A 15,155-nucleotide genomic window follows, 5' to 3' on the forward strand; every position below is an offset into this window, starting at 1 on the left:
CAACGCATGGGGGATATCATGGGCGAAACAATATACTTTGTTATGTCCATGGTACTGCTCATGTCTATAGGCGACGGTTACCACTTTCCATCAGGTGGGCCGTCAGCTTGTTCGCCATTCTAAGTTGTATAAAAAAAAAGATCGTGTTGTCATTAGACGAAACAGATTTTTTTTTACATTAAGAGATTTATTATATTATTAATTTTTTTAATATTTTTTATATTACACCAGAGGGAGACTTTGTACAAATGTCGATTACTTGGGTACCTCTGTCCCATTCGTGTTTCAACCGTGAAGCAGTTGTGTTTGCATGGCTGTGTTTCGGTTTGAAGGGTGGGATATGGTGTGAATTTATTGGGTACAGAGGAATAACACCTGAGTCCTCAGGAATGGCAACGCATGGGGCGTATCATAGGCGAAATAGTATTTTACTTTTATACAACTTAGAATCGCAAACAAGCTGATGGAACGTGGTAACCGTCGCATGGGGAGTATCATGGGCGTAACAGTATACTCTGTTATGTCCATGGTACTGCTCATGTCTATGTTGTATAAAAAAAAAATTAAAATTCTAAATTATCCAACAAGCCGAGTATAATCATAAAGCGTATTTTATTACGCAATTCCAAAGTTCCGATGTTCTAATTAAAGAATTTTTGCCTTTTCATCGGCCTCCTAATGGATTAAAAAGGTGAAAAGGCTGTAAATTTCTTTGACCGTTGAGAATTCCAAGTTCTATCCCTACGACCCTTTACAAAGTTGTGCCAGTCCGATAAATCAGCATAAAATGGCCTCCTGAATAAGCTTGTTTAAATGGAATAAATAATTGATGTAATTAAATGTCATTAATAATAGTAAGTCTTTGAATTTAAAATAAGAAATTGAGAGCGCCACGCCTCGCTGTGTTCTTTACTAAATTCCGTGAAATACCATTTGAGACATAGAAGAATGCAAAGCTAGTTTTTATAGCTATATATATATATATATATATATATTTATACAACTTAGAATGGCAAACAAGCTGACGGCCCACCTGATGGAAAGTGGTAACCGTCACCTATAGACATGAGCAGTAACATGGACATAACAGAGTATACTGTTTCGCCCATGATACCCCCATGCGTTGCCATTCCTGAGGATAGATATACCTAATTTTGTCCGTATGGACTCGACATACAATAGGCCTTCTCTTCCTTTCTCGTAGGTGTCGTAAGAGGCGACTAAGGAAGAGCGAGGGAGGAGCAGCAGCGCCCCTCTTAAAACATCTCTAAAGCCAAACTGCGGTTGCTAATCCGCCTGCCAAGTAATGCAACTACCGGCAAAACCTACCTAGGGGGAGGCTTATGTCCAACAGTGGACAGTTAAAGCTGGTATGATGATGATGATGATGATGACACCGAATTTTGGATTAGCATATATTTTATTTTTACCCTAATTAATAAAGAATGTAGTTACTAAATATGTAAATTATAAATCTATAAGTTTATATATGTAGTACAGTGATTCTCAACCTTTTTTTTGTTGCAGCACATATTTAACGATTTCAAAATTTGGCGGCACACAAAGAAAAAGATAAAAATTGTTTACTTACTACAACACACTGCATAAATAGTTTATGACAAAATTTTTAAATATTTGCAAGATTGGGCGGCACACTTTTAAAATTTGGCGGCACACAAAAGTGCCGCGGCACAGTGGTTGAGAATCACTGATGTAGTATTTAGTGATAATTGTGATAGAGTCCTGATTACACTGCCTAAGTTGAAGATAGGAGGAGAAGGAATTGTGAACAATGGGATCTAACAGCCCTATTGCTAGCAATGTACCTTATCAAGTCGGGGAGCAAGGGATTGTTGGTAAAGGGCTCAAGTAGCCTCATTACTAACAATATACCCTATCAGGTCGACCTCCACACAGTTCCCCCTGGAAACCATCGTAGTTAATTCTAGTTGAATTCATCAGGATGGGCTAACTGACCTGCTTTCAACCTCACCTGTCATCTCTCACTGGTGCCCCGCCAGCGAATACCGATAGGCGGGCCACAGGCGGGGTTACCATTCCATTACCATTCATAAAAAAAAACCTTATGCGTGGAGGTCGACTTGACCTCCACGCGGTTCCCCCTGGAAACCGTCGTAATTAATTTTCGTAGAATGAGTTAACTGACCTGCTTTTATACTCACCTATTCATCTCTCATTAGTGCCCCGCCAGCATATACCGATGGCGCAGACGGGCTTACTAAACCATTATCACCCATTCAAAAAAAGTAGAAATATAGCTTTTATATTAGATATGTTCGAATTAGCAATGAGGAGGTCCTGCTTAGGGTTAAGGAAAAACGACAAATTATTAGAACTATTCAGGGCAGAAGGGGAAAAATGTTAGGACACTTGATACGACACGACGAACTTATGAACATTATAATAGAAGGTAAGATAGAAGGAAGAAGGGGGAGAGGGAGACCGAGACATAGTTACATCAGGCAGATCAAGGAAGGAGTTGGTGTCGTGTCGTATCAAGAGGTGAAGAGACTCGCTGAAAATCGTAGTGAGTGGCAAGAGCTCCACCGACAAGAGCGCAGCTCTTAAATGGATAGATAGATAGATTAGATATGTTAGATAGCTATATATAGAGAATAGTAAATCTGCCCGTATATGTAGTCAACCCCCCTGAATAAGGTACAAAGGAATCTATCGGCATTCGTACAATTGCTTCGTTTAGCGTTCACATAAAACAGCGCACGTCACCAACTCTTTGTATTTCATAGTCTCTGTCAATAGCTTCGTTTGTACTTTGTCTAGAGGGACAGTTCAGTTTGTTCATCGTGACGAATTCATCAAGAATTAATCTCGACGTTTTCCAAGTTGACCTGACGATGATTGTTAGCAATGCTACCTCTTGTATCCGCTACAATCCTCTGTAAACATCTTGTTGATTCTATACCAGAGGGAGACTTTGTACAAAAGTCGTTGGCTTGGCTACCTCTGTCCCATTCGTGTTTCTACCGTGAAGCAGTTGTGTTTGCATGGCTGTGTTTCGGTTTGATGGATGGGATATGACAATGAATGTACAGGGTACAGAGGAATAACATCTGAGTCCTCAGGAATGGCAACGCATGGGGGGTATCATGGGCGAAACAGTATACTCTATTATATCCATGGTACTGCTCATGTCTATAGGCGACGGTTACCACTTTCCATCCGGTGGGCCGTCAGATTGTTTGCCATTCTACACTGTATAAAAAAAAAATTGTTAAAAACATATTATTTCAATGTTCCTTCAAATGTCTCGATGTTTCATTAGGACAGGCTTTATGATCATTCCACCTTAAATCATTATTCCTGTTGTACTTTGGCAGTCCCTTTTGCCTTTTTACGTGTTTTAATATTAACGAATCTCTTTTGAAAGTATTGATGTTGTGAGGTTTCTTAAATTGAAATATAAAATGTTTCGCTGGCAAGTAACGAGATGAAGACAGTGAAATTGTGTTTTCAAGAGTCTTTTCCATCAAAGAATTCATTATATAAAGAATATATATATTTTATGCAACTTAGAATGACAAACCAGCTGACGGTCCACCTGATGGAAAGTGGTAACCGTCGCCTATAGACATGAGTAGTACCATGGACATACTCGTAACAGAGTTTACTGTATCGCCAATGATACTATCGATATATTCTTTTACCATGTGATATCGCATGATAATTTAATATTGATATATTTTTTTTCCTTTCATTCAAAAGTTCAATAAATAAATATAATAAATTGTGTTTTACAAGAAAAAAGTAACTTCAATTGTGTCAAAAACTTTTTGTTTTAAAATCTAAACTTCTAGACAGATTTTCATAAATTCTCTGTGAGACCAATCTGTAAATATATCGATCGATATATCTGTATACATATAGAGGTAACAAACGTGAAAAAAAAACGTATAACCTAATTGATAAACTCTTTGCTTTTGAATTCGGTTGAAAACGAATAAAAATATGTCCGTTTTCATTTTTTCTTGACCTTTTCTTGTATTTGATCATTATGAATTCAATCCTTAGGTCACTGGGAGGATTATATTAATTAAAATAGATAAAAAGCTGTTTTATTTTTCATAACAGTAGAATAAATTCACCATATTTTAAATAGTCTTTAGAAACGTACCTAATATAAAAAAAACTGCGGAGGAAAGGGATTGTTAGCAATGGAGAGAGCAATATGCCCTATTAGATCGACCGTCACGTGGTTCCCCTGGAAACCATCGTGAACAATTCTTGTTGAATTCGTCAATTGGGCTAACTGACCTGCTACATCCTCACCTATCATCCTTCACTCGTGCCCCGCCGGTGTATACCGATAGCGTGGGTGGGGATACCATTCCATTTTCACCCATCAAAAAAAATATATAAAAAACTGAGAATATTGGGGATATTCTCAGTTTTTTATATACGAGTACATTAAGAAGTCCGTAGCTGTCCTTAATATTTTAAAGATCCCACAATAAGTGTCATCTTAAGGTATTATATTTTTCAACAGTCGACGCAAAATATGGGTATTATAAGTTTAAGCTATCTGTATGTATGTTTGTGGCATCGTAGCTCCTAAACGAAAATAGGTTTTGTTTGAAAGCTAACGTAATTAATTGTACAAAAGTCGATTGCTTAGGTACCTCTGTCCCATTCGTGTTTTAATTGTGAAACAGTTGTGTTTACATGGCTGTGTTTCGGTTTGAAGGGTGGGATATGGCATGAATTTACTGGGTACAGAGGAATAACACCTGAGGAATGGCAACGCATGGGGAGTATCACAGGCGAAACAGTATACTCTGTTATGTCCATGGTACTGCTCATGTCTATAGGCAACGGTTACCACTTTCCATCAGGTGGGCCGTCAGCTTGTTTGCCATTCTAAGTTGTATAAAAAAAAGTTCTTAGCTACAGTTTATAAAGGTCAGTTGAGGTGTTGCCAGGATATGAGCTCGGAGTTTACTAATTGTTTTTTTTTTTTTTTAATTAATAAATGTAGACTTTGGTAGTCATGATTGGGGCAGGCGAACATATAGCAATATAGTGGACATAGCAAATATAGGACAAGCATAGTTTAATTTTTTTAGTAAATCATTTATTTATTTAAAACTTTTATGGCTTTGCTAGTAGTTGTCATGGTTGGCAGGCACATTGACAACCGCAGTTAGCCTTTAGAGATACTTTAAGAAGTGCTGCTGCCATTATCTCGACGATTAAATTCCCTTAGGCGTCTCTTATGACACCGACGAGAAAGACAGGGGTGGACTATGCCGGAACCACACGGCTATCGAAGATTAATTAAATTGAATATAAAAAAAATATTTAAAAATGTTGAGGCAAGTAATACTGCGTAAATATACATCAGTGACGGGAAATTAATGAACTTATTGTGTTTTTCTCATTTCCGACATTTCGAATTGTTCCGACTTCATCCGGAAGTCTTCTCCAGGGTGCGTTGGGCTATTTGGGTCACGGCGTCTCGCCTCACACTGAATATACCGTGTAGATATCGAATGAAGATTGAACATAAATTTTAAAAACAATATTGCGTTTTTTTTTTATTTATTTTTTTACAACACAGGGGGCAAACGAGCATGCGGCTCACCTGATGGTAAGTGACTACCGCCGCCCATGATCACCCACAACACCAACGGCATTGCATGTGTGCTGCCGGCCTTTTAAAAGGGAATATGCTCTTTTCTTGAAGGTTATGTTGTCGTATCGGTTCGGAGATACTGCTGCTGGAAGTTGATTGCAAAGAGTGGTTGTGCGTGGGAGAAAGTGCCAATATTGCGTAAACACCAAAGGTTATGTATTTTTATATTTCTGATGCAATAAATAGTTAAATAAATAAAATAAAAACATTTCACGCAAATTGTAATAATATAGACAAGAGTTTTGACTAAAGTTCGTTATTTGATCAATCTATATGTTGCAATCAAATCTCTTAACCAATCAAAAGTATTATTGACTAGCAAAATCAGTCAAAAGTACTTTTGACCGTATGCTTTAGTTAATAATACTTTTTTTTTATACCACTGAGGTGGCAAACAAGCATACGGCCCACCTGATGGTAAGCCGTTACCGTAGCCTATGAACGCCTGCAATACCAGAGGCATTACGCGCGCGTGGCCGACCCTGAAGAAACCTCTATACCCCCCTTTTGAAGAACCCCATGCTGTAGTCTCTTGGGAAAACGTCGGCAGGGAGCTCATTCCATAACCTGAGTGTTTGTGGGAGTAAACATCTCCGAAACCGCGTTGTACGCGACCATTTAGGCTGTAAGGTATACTTTTGACTAGAATAACAGTTAAAAGTACCTAACCTAACTGCAAATTTGCAGTCATAATTAATAATAACTAATGATTTTCAGTCAAAATCATTTTTTGACAAACCTGTTCAGTCAACAGTACTTTTGACTGATTTTGCTAGTCAATAGTACTTTTGAAAGAGTATAGACTGCAACGTATATAAGTGGAAACCTTTTAAAAGCATACAGTATTCTGTGAAAGGGAGGAAAACTAAAGATGTATACAGAATAAAATATGCTGAATGTATTCTTGTACTCGTATACGACGTGATGATCCATAAAACCCTCTGATCTTCGGTGGAATGATATTTCTTTATTATTCAATAGATTGTATAGATTACGACCAATTTACATTCAATGCACCTATTATCCTTCACAAGTAGTACCACTATCGTAAAGTATCGTGAAATGTGGATATCTGCAGTTTCACGATATCGCCTTATTCTTTCTATTGCCATCCGATTGGCTGATATTTAGGAAGGCTGCAATACTATTAATTTGGCTTAAGGATTACCCTTAGATTATACAGATGGAGCATCAAAAACTGGTCAACTTTTTATCAGCTAATTGTCAAATTAAGGAACTACTTACACTCCATAGAAAACGACGATTTTGTATTGAGACGTGTACGCATCCATTCAGCTTTCCGCGTCTATTCTGCTTTCGCGGCAACTCAGTATAAAATGAGGATAAATGTGTATTTATCATGCGAATGCTATAGAGAGCGTTCAGCGCTGTTCCGTCGCATTCACCGTCGAACGCGGCGAAACAGCTCTTTACAGGGATGTTTCGCGACTCCTTGTCGACAAGTTGCGACCTGTATTGTTTCTGCATTAATTTGATTTATTATTGCGTAATAATTACGTACGCAAGGATTAAAGAGTGCATACTTATTTTATAGTAATTATAATTATTTTATTTTTACGAAATACAGCATATTTTTTTTTATACCACTGATGTGGCACACAAGTATACGGCCCACCTGATAGTAAGCGGTTACCGTAGCCTATGAACGTCTGCAATACCAAAGGTATTACGCGCGCTTTGCCGACCCTGAAGAAACCTGTTTACCCCCTTTTGAAGAACCTCATGCTGTAGTCTCTTGGGAAAACCTCGGCAGGAAGCTCATTCCATAACCTGAGTGAATCGTTTTTTATATTAGTATTCTATATATCATCACTCCATAGTATAAAACGAAGTCGCTGTCGCTGTCTGTCCGTCCCTATGTATGCTTAAATCTTTAAAACTACGCAACGGATTTTGAAGCGGTTTTTTTTTAATGGATAGAGTGATTTAAGAGGAAGGTTTATATGTATAATACATGCATAATATAGTAGGGAAACACTGATAATTTTAAAGGTTTCTAATGTGATGTGATCTAATGTGCACCCGTGCGAAGCCGGGGCGGGTCGCTAGTTTATGCATAAAATGTATCTTGATGTATTGTTTGATAAATAAAATGAGTATTTACGTGTTAAAAAATGCAGAATTTATAATACAAAATAAATATAGAAGTTATAAAGGAATCACTCATAACTATTTATCATGCAAAATTGTATGAAAATGTTGACCCGTTTCGTTTATCATACCATATTAGCCATTAACTGTCCGCTGCTAAATAAAGGCCTCCCCTTATTGAGAGGATTTCCCAATAGTTGCCATGTTTGACAAGTGGGTTGGCAACCGCAGTTTTTTTTTTTGATGGGTGAAAATGGTACAGTGACCCCGCCTGCGCTAACGGGATACGCTGGCGGAGCACCAATGAAAGGTGATAGATGAGAATGAAAACAGGCCAGTTAGCCCATCATGATGAATTCATCAGGAATTAACCATGATAGTTTCCAGGGAGAACCGCGAGGAGGTTGAGCTTGTTGGGTATATTGCTAGCAATAGGATTCTCAGTCTCCATTACTAACAATCCTTTCCCCCCGGTAACCGCAGTTAGGCTTTGATGACGTTTTAAAAGGGACGCTGCGGCCCATTCCCCGACTATTAACGTTCCCTTAGTCGCCTCTAACGACACCCACGGGAAAGGAGGTGGCCCATTCTAATGGTCAGTCTATGGCTTAAAATTGCTCAGGTATAATGCTTTTGTAATTTATTTATATAAAAAGGGATAATTTTTAGCTAGTGCGACCCCTGTCCAACTTCCGTCAATCTTTCAACTGTGCTTTCAACTTCGAATCCCCAAGAAAGCCGATGCCCCGAAGAATAGAAGGAAACATTTTATAAAATACATTCTGGGGACACAAACTTACCTGAAGACTTGAAAGCTTAAAAGTTCATTCAAGTTAAACAGAATTCGCGCTTACTGTCAATCACCGCAGAATCATGAACCAAAGATAGACTTTATACAAAAGTCGTTTGCTTGGGTACCTCTGTCCGATTCGTGTTTCAACCGTAAAGCAAACCGTAAAGTTGTGTTTGCATGGCTGTGTTTCGGTTTGAAGGGTGGGATATGGCGTGAATTTACTGGGTACGGAGGAATAACACCCGAGTCCTCAGGAATGGCAACGCATGGGGGTATCAAGGGCGAAACAGTATACTCTGTTATATCTATGGTACTGCTCATGTCTATAGGCGACGGTTACCTCTTACCATCAGGTAAGCCATCAGCTTGTTTGTCATTCTAAGTTGCATAAAAAAATATGTGTTGGTTGAATTTCGACCACTGGGCGACCACTAGTTAACATAGATAAACCATGAAGGTGCTTTTTTTAATGGGTGAAAATGCAAGCGGGGTGCATTATCGGTATTTATTGACGGGGTACCAGTGATAGATGATAGGTGAGAATGAAAGCAGGTCAGTTGGCCCATCGTGAAGAAATTAACAAGTAATCAACCAGGATGGTGTCCAGGGGGAACCGCGTGGAGGTCGACTTGATAGAGTACATTGCTAGTAATGAATCCATTACTAACAATCCCTTTCCCCCACCATAAAGGTGCTAGAGCATTATAGATTACACACTACATATCATAAGTATTAGAGTTCGAGATATTTGCACATTCAAGTCCTTGATGGAGATAGGTTGAAGACAAATAGAAAACTATCTCGACCTTAATATAACGCGCTTCATTTAGTTTGTCCTCGCTCCAAGGATGGAATGTATGCCATTGTTATGCTGGCGACATAAACGATTTATGACTTCTGGTGACGAGACTCGATAGGAATTGTTCCTCGGATATAGTGTACTGTAAATGTATTTAATATTAACATAATTAAATGTACGAATTTTATTTATTTCAAAATAAATATGGAGAAATTATGTAATGTACCCGTAACCGGCACGCGTGTATAAAAAGATTGATGAATGTGGAAGAAACGAAAAAGGTTTGTTTGAATCGAAGCATTTAGTGTTCCATTGTTTCTGCCTACCCTAATGGGAGACAGGCGTGACAGATATGTATGTATGTGAAGAATAATCTTTTTAATATTATAAATATGAAAGTTTGTATCAGAGGGAGATTTTGTACAAAAATCGTTTGCTTCGGCATCTCTGTTCCATTCGTGTTTTTACTGTGAAGCAGTTGTGTTTGCATGGCTGTGTTTCGGTTTGAAGGGTGGGATATGGCAGTGAATTTACAGGGTACAGAGGAATAATACCTGAGTCCTCAGGAATGGCAACGCATGGGCGAAACAGTACACTCTGTTATGTCAATGGTACTGCTCATGTCTATAGGCGATGGCTACCACTTTCGATCAGGTGGGCCGTCAGCTTGTTTGCCATTATAAGTTCCATAAAAAAAAAGTTAGTAACGACGCATGACTGGATGGATATTTGTTTGTTTGTAAGACTTTATTGTACAATAAAGTCTTAAATTATAAGATATAGAGTTCTTGAGAAAGGAATGAGCACAATGCCGATCTTACCACATAAAAGGGATCTCTTTCAGTTAACCTTTGAGTGTCTGATAAAAGCAATGAATTGATCGAGACTGTCACATTTTTCCGCAAAAACTATTGTACCGATTTGAATAAAATTTGGTACATGTGTATGTTATATCCTACTTTAGTACATAGGATACTTTGTGTGCCGATTCATGCGCATGAAGCAGTAGGCTACAGCTAGTACGTAAATATACCAGAGGGAGATCTTATACAAAAAACCTGCCAAGTGCGAGTCGGACTCACGCAATGAAGATTCCGTACAAAATCATCAACTTTTTTTTTTGTGAAATACTAAAAATTTATGGTTTTCGGATTTTTTCCTTTACTTGTGCTACGTGAGATTGCTTCTTGCCAAATTTTATAATTCTAGGTCAATGAGAAGTATTCTATTGATTTGGGTTCCCTTTGCGAATCTCAAAATATGCGTATAAATGGAATATAAACGGCCGTATTTTTTAATTGCGTCGATTTAGAAGCTTAATTTTTTCACTGCTTTAAAAGATTGCAGACTGGAGTAAAAAATATTAATTTAAACATGATACCTCCACGAGTTCCTAAGAAAAAGGGTCTTAACAGACGAACGGTACGGACGGACAACGAAGTGATCCTAAAGGGTTCCGGTTTTTTCTTAGCATGTACGGAACCCTAAAGATGAATATAAGTTTTAAAAATATTAAAATTGGTGATATAATGATATTCTTTATTCACCTTTATTTTTTAGTGCTTGTGAAACATCAGAGCTTGAGTATCCACTGTCATTCACTCATAGCTGTTCATTTACTGTACGAACTGCTGCCAAGTTGTTTTTTTTTTATTACGTTTTTCGTTCACTCATTTCTTTTATTGTCTCCCGTTCAAGTGACACGACATTGTTTCACATTTCTATTTTGGTCGTGAGTTTTCATTTTTAGTTCAAGATTACAATGTTTCTCCGCCGACGTCACTTCTGCGTCCAGGTTTAGACGAGGAACTACATTTCTTTAGATGCACTTGACATATTTTATAAACTTTTTTTTATGCAATTTAGAATGGCCAAAACGCTGACGGCCTACATGATGGAAAGTGGTAACCGTCGCCTATAGACATGAGCAGTACCATGGACATAACAGAGTATACTGTTTCGCCCATGATAACCCCATGCATTGCCATTTTTAAGGACTCAGGTGTTATTCCTCTGTACCCTGTAAATTCACTACCATATTCCACCCTTCAAACCGAAACACAGCCATTCTAAGTTGTATAAAAAAATATATATACGCAAATAGATAAGGGATCACATAACCTTTTGTCTGAAGTGTAAAAATATCTACGACAATTTTAGATTGGCACAACACTTTATTTATAAAGCTTTTACGAAAATCCCTGGAATAACAGTTCCAATACACGAGTTCAATGTACATATTTTTAGAGGCTTTTATTTTTCAAAAACCTATTTAGAATTCTACAATTTTATAAACAACTAGCGGCCCGTCCTGGCGTCGTACGGGTGGACATTTTTAACATTTCCCTTCACTGCTCTGCTCCTATTGATCGTAGCGTGATGAAAAGTACACTTTAACCTGCCCAGGAGTATGAAGAATAATTGTACCAAGTTTCGTTAAAATCCGCGTCGAGTAGTTTTGTTTCTATAACGAACATACAGATATATAGACAAAAATTTTTCTGATTGCATTTTTGGCATCAGTATCGATCACTAATCACCCTCTGATAGGTATTTTGTAAATATATTTCATGTGCAGAATTGACCTCTCTACAGATTTATTATAAGTATAGAAAGACAATCATGTTTTTGTTATTTTTTATAAACAATAACAAAAACATGTTTTTGTTATTTTTTTTTTTTTCCCTAGGGATAGGGATTACCGTTTCCCTAAATATTGGGAGCCAATTACACTGCGCTTTTGGATATCAAGTGTAATGGTGAATTTGCAGTTTATTTATTTTATTTGATTTTAAGTTTTTTTGTTTCCATATGTTGTAATGTTATAATTTTATGATATGATTTGAAGAGACAATAGTATTATAATAATATGGATTAGGATCATCGGTAATATCGTATCAGCTGTAACCCTTAATCAGGCATAGTACGATTTATCGACCGCCTAGGTAATTGAAGTTTTATAGTGATCTTTGTCTTTTTTTAATTCATAAAACCTTTATTTGATTACCAATATTTGTATCTTTCGTATGAAGCTAAACATTTTTTACTAAACAATTCATTTTGCGAAAAATCATTATTTAAAGAAACTGGTCATTATATGCCCTGTACCCGTCTGGCGGTAGTATGATATGGACACTGTTACCATTATACAAGAGATGCTTTTAAATTACAAATATAATTGTAAATTATTAGGTTTTTTATAACAGAAATAACATTCTACGTTTTCTTTTTTAACAAAAATAACATCCTTCTTGTAGCGTAAAAAAATTATTTTAGTAGGGAATAAAAATTTAAATAGGGATAATGGAAACAAATTATAAAACGACAGAGAGCTCTTTAATAGGCACTTTTTTGTCTTAATATTAATATTTTTTAAGAAACAGATCTTAGGTATACATTGTACAGGTAAAAATTAACAACACACCACATTTAAAAATATGTTTTAATGCCAGTACATATGGGGCCTGATTAAAAGTTAAATATCCACTGCTTAACGTAGGTATATTATTTCAGATAAAAAAAAATTCAAATTGGTTTTCAATTGATGAAGTTGTAAGGGAGCAAATATGAAATAAACACAACCGAATCGAGAACGTATTTTTGAAGTCAATAGAAAATTTTCATACTTTTTTTTTACGTTTACTTAAATAAAAATTATTCCCATAAACATGGAGAGAGACCCAATCTCAATAGTGGGAGGGTCGTCATGAACGCTTGCCTTAGTCAAATATAAACAGAAGCGCCGGCCAACTTTGTTTTATTCCATTTAAAGGAGATATTCACGAAAAACGGACTTTTCAAGTATTGTTGAAAGCAAACTGTCCTTTATCGTATCGTCGTGAGAGTAAACAAAGCGTAGAATTACAAAGGGGCGAATAGGGGTTCTTAGGACCAATATATCTTTGTATCACTTTCATGGGTATTTAAGTGATACTTTGACATAGTTTTAGATTTTTATTTGTCCTTAACTGCTGTAGCATGTAATTGCGTCTAGTCGGTAATGATTTCATAGGATTTTATTCTTCTTGCTAAAGTAATTGTAGAAACAATTGAATGTATCATTTTTAGATGGTGTATTAAGATGAAACCTTAGAGTGTATAGATAGAGCATCGAATCTCAAATACTGGTCAACTTTTGTCAGCTGATTGTCAAATTAGCTGACTCGTTTTTCTATCAGTGTCCTATATACTTACGCACATAATGTATCTTGACACATCTATGTTTAATTAATAAATAAAAGCTGTTTTTTTTTTTATAAAGGAATCACTCATAACTATTTATCACGCAAAATTGTATGAAAAAGTTGACCCGGTTTTTTCGAAGCATTTGTATATAGACACTATCTATATAAGGATGAAACATGTACCAGATTTTAATTTAAACCTTTAGAAAGCCAATTGGAAAAACTATTACACCAAACAATTTGGTGTAATAGTTTTTGCGCGATGCCGGAACAAACTGAAAAACGGACAGGTAGACAAAATTTACAAACATTATTTACTAGATGGCGCTAGTGCATTTATGGCACGCGATATTAAAATTTCTGTACAACCAATATAGGATATGTGCCAAAACATTCAAAATTACTCTGGTTTCCCATCAAAACGGATAAATCTTTCGCCTTTTACTAAAGATTTCCGTGGTGGGGAACACTCAAAAGAGTCTTATTTATTTTTTAAAAAGTCCTGCTCTAGCAGGATTTTATTAATTATCCCTATATATGACGAGTACAGATATCGGGCTCTCTAGAAGTCTAGACAAGTGGCATGCGAATTTGTCGATTAAATCGACATTTCTAGCGAGTCCGTGAGTTAGAATAAACAGCAGACGTTCCTATCTCATTTTATCTCACGGACTCGCTAGCTATTTCGATTCCACCAATAAATTCGCTTGACACTTGTCTAGAGGGTCCGTATGCAATTTTTTTTTAGAAATACAGGATATAAAAATAGTAGCTTACAACACACACTCAGCAGATCGAACCGCGAAATCAGGCTAACGCTCACGCCACAGCCGCTCATGATTAAAGGTCTAGAATTTGTCCCGAAACTAGTTGAGCTTTCTCAATCTAGTAATAGTGTAATTACACGTAAATTAACTAGTAGATATTATAATAAAAAGATATCATGTTGTCAGTATCGTCCCATGTTAGACACGCATTAATTTTATGACGAAGTTACCCTTTATTTTGTGGAGCAAAAAACTGTATTTTGCGGAGTAAGATCTATAAATAAAAAAGCGACGCCAGATTCTAAATGTTATTAGTATAACATATAGAAAGTTATTAATATTAATAATGTAATTGTTAATTTTATTTGACGATATTGACTATGTATCTACACATATTTATTGGTTTCATTTGAATTTGTTTTTTTTATTTTATTCTATAATCTTAATAATCACAAACACTAATTTGTATCCTTATTTAAACAATAAATTTTATTTGCATGTCTACAATTTTAAGGCAATTAAACGGGTGCCAAAAAGTTCTGTCACATGACCTTTGTTACTCGTATGCCAAATGTCTGTACTTTGTACAAAAGTCGATTGCTTGGGTATCTCTGTTCAATTCGTGTTTCAACCGTGAAGCAGTTGTGTTCGCATGGCTGTGTTTCGGTTTGAAGGGTGGAATATGGCGTGCATTTACAGAGTACAGAGGAATAACACCTGAGTCCTCAGGAATGGCAACGCATGGGGGGTATCATGGGCGAAACAGTATACTTTGTTATGTCCATGGTACTGCTCATGTCTATAGGCGACGGTTACCACTTTCCATCAG

General features: G+C 36.7%; 1 protein-coding gene and 1 non-coding gene across 4 annotated transcripts in view; both read left to right on the top strand.

Moving 5' to 3' along the window:
• LOC113517162 (octopamine receptor beta-2R) overlaps positions 1 to 15,155 on the top strand; it is a 247,966-nt gene that overhangs the window by 206,499 nt on the left and 26,312 nt on the right. The gene's annotated exons all lie outside the window — the stretch shown is intronic.
• On the top strand, positions 13,960 to 14,077 carry LOC113513086 (U5 spliceosomal RNA). Its single transcript, XR_003402152.2, has one exon. It is a non-coding gene; the product is annotated as a U5 spliceosomal RNA (small nuclear RNA).

The sequence above is a fragment of the Galleria mellonella genome, unplaced genomic scaffold (genome assembly GCF_026898425.1).
Source record: "Galleria mellonella isolate WM207_F2 unplaced genomic scaffold, CSIRO_AGI_GalMel_v1 utg35, whole genome shotgun sequence".
Classification (NCBI taxonomy): domain Eukaryota; kingdom Metazoa; phylum Arthropoda; class Insecta; order Lepidoptera; family Pyralidae; genus Galleria; species Galleria mellonella.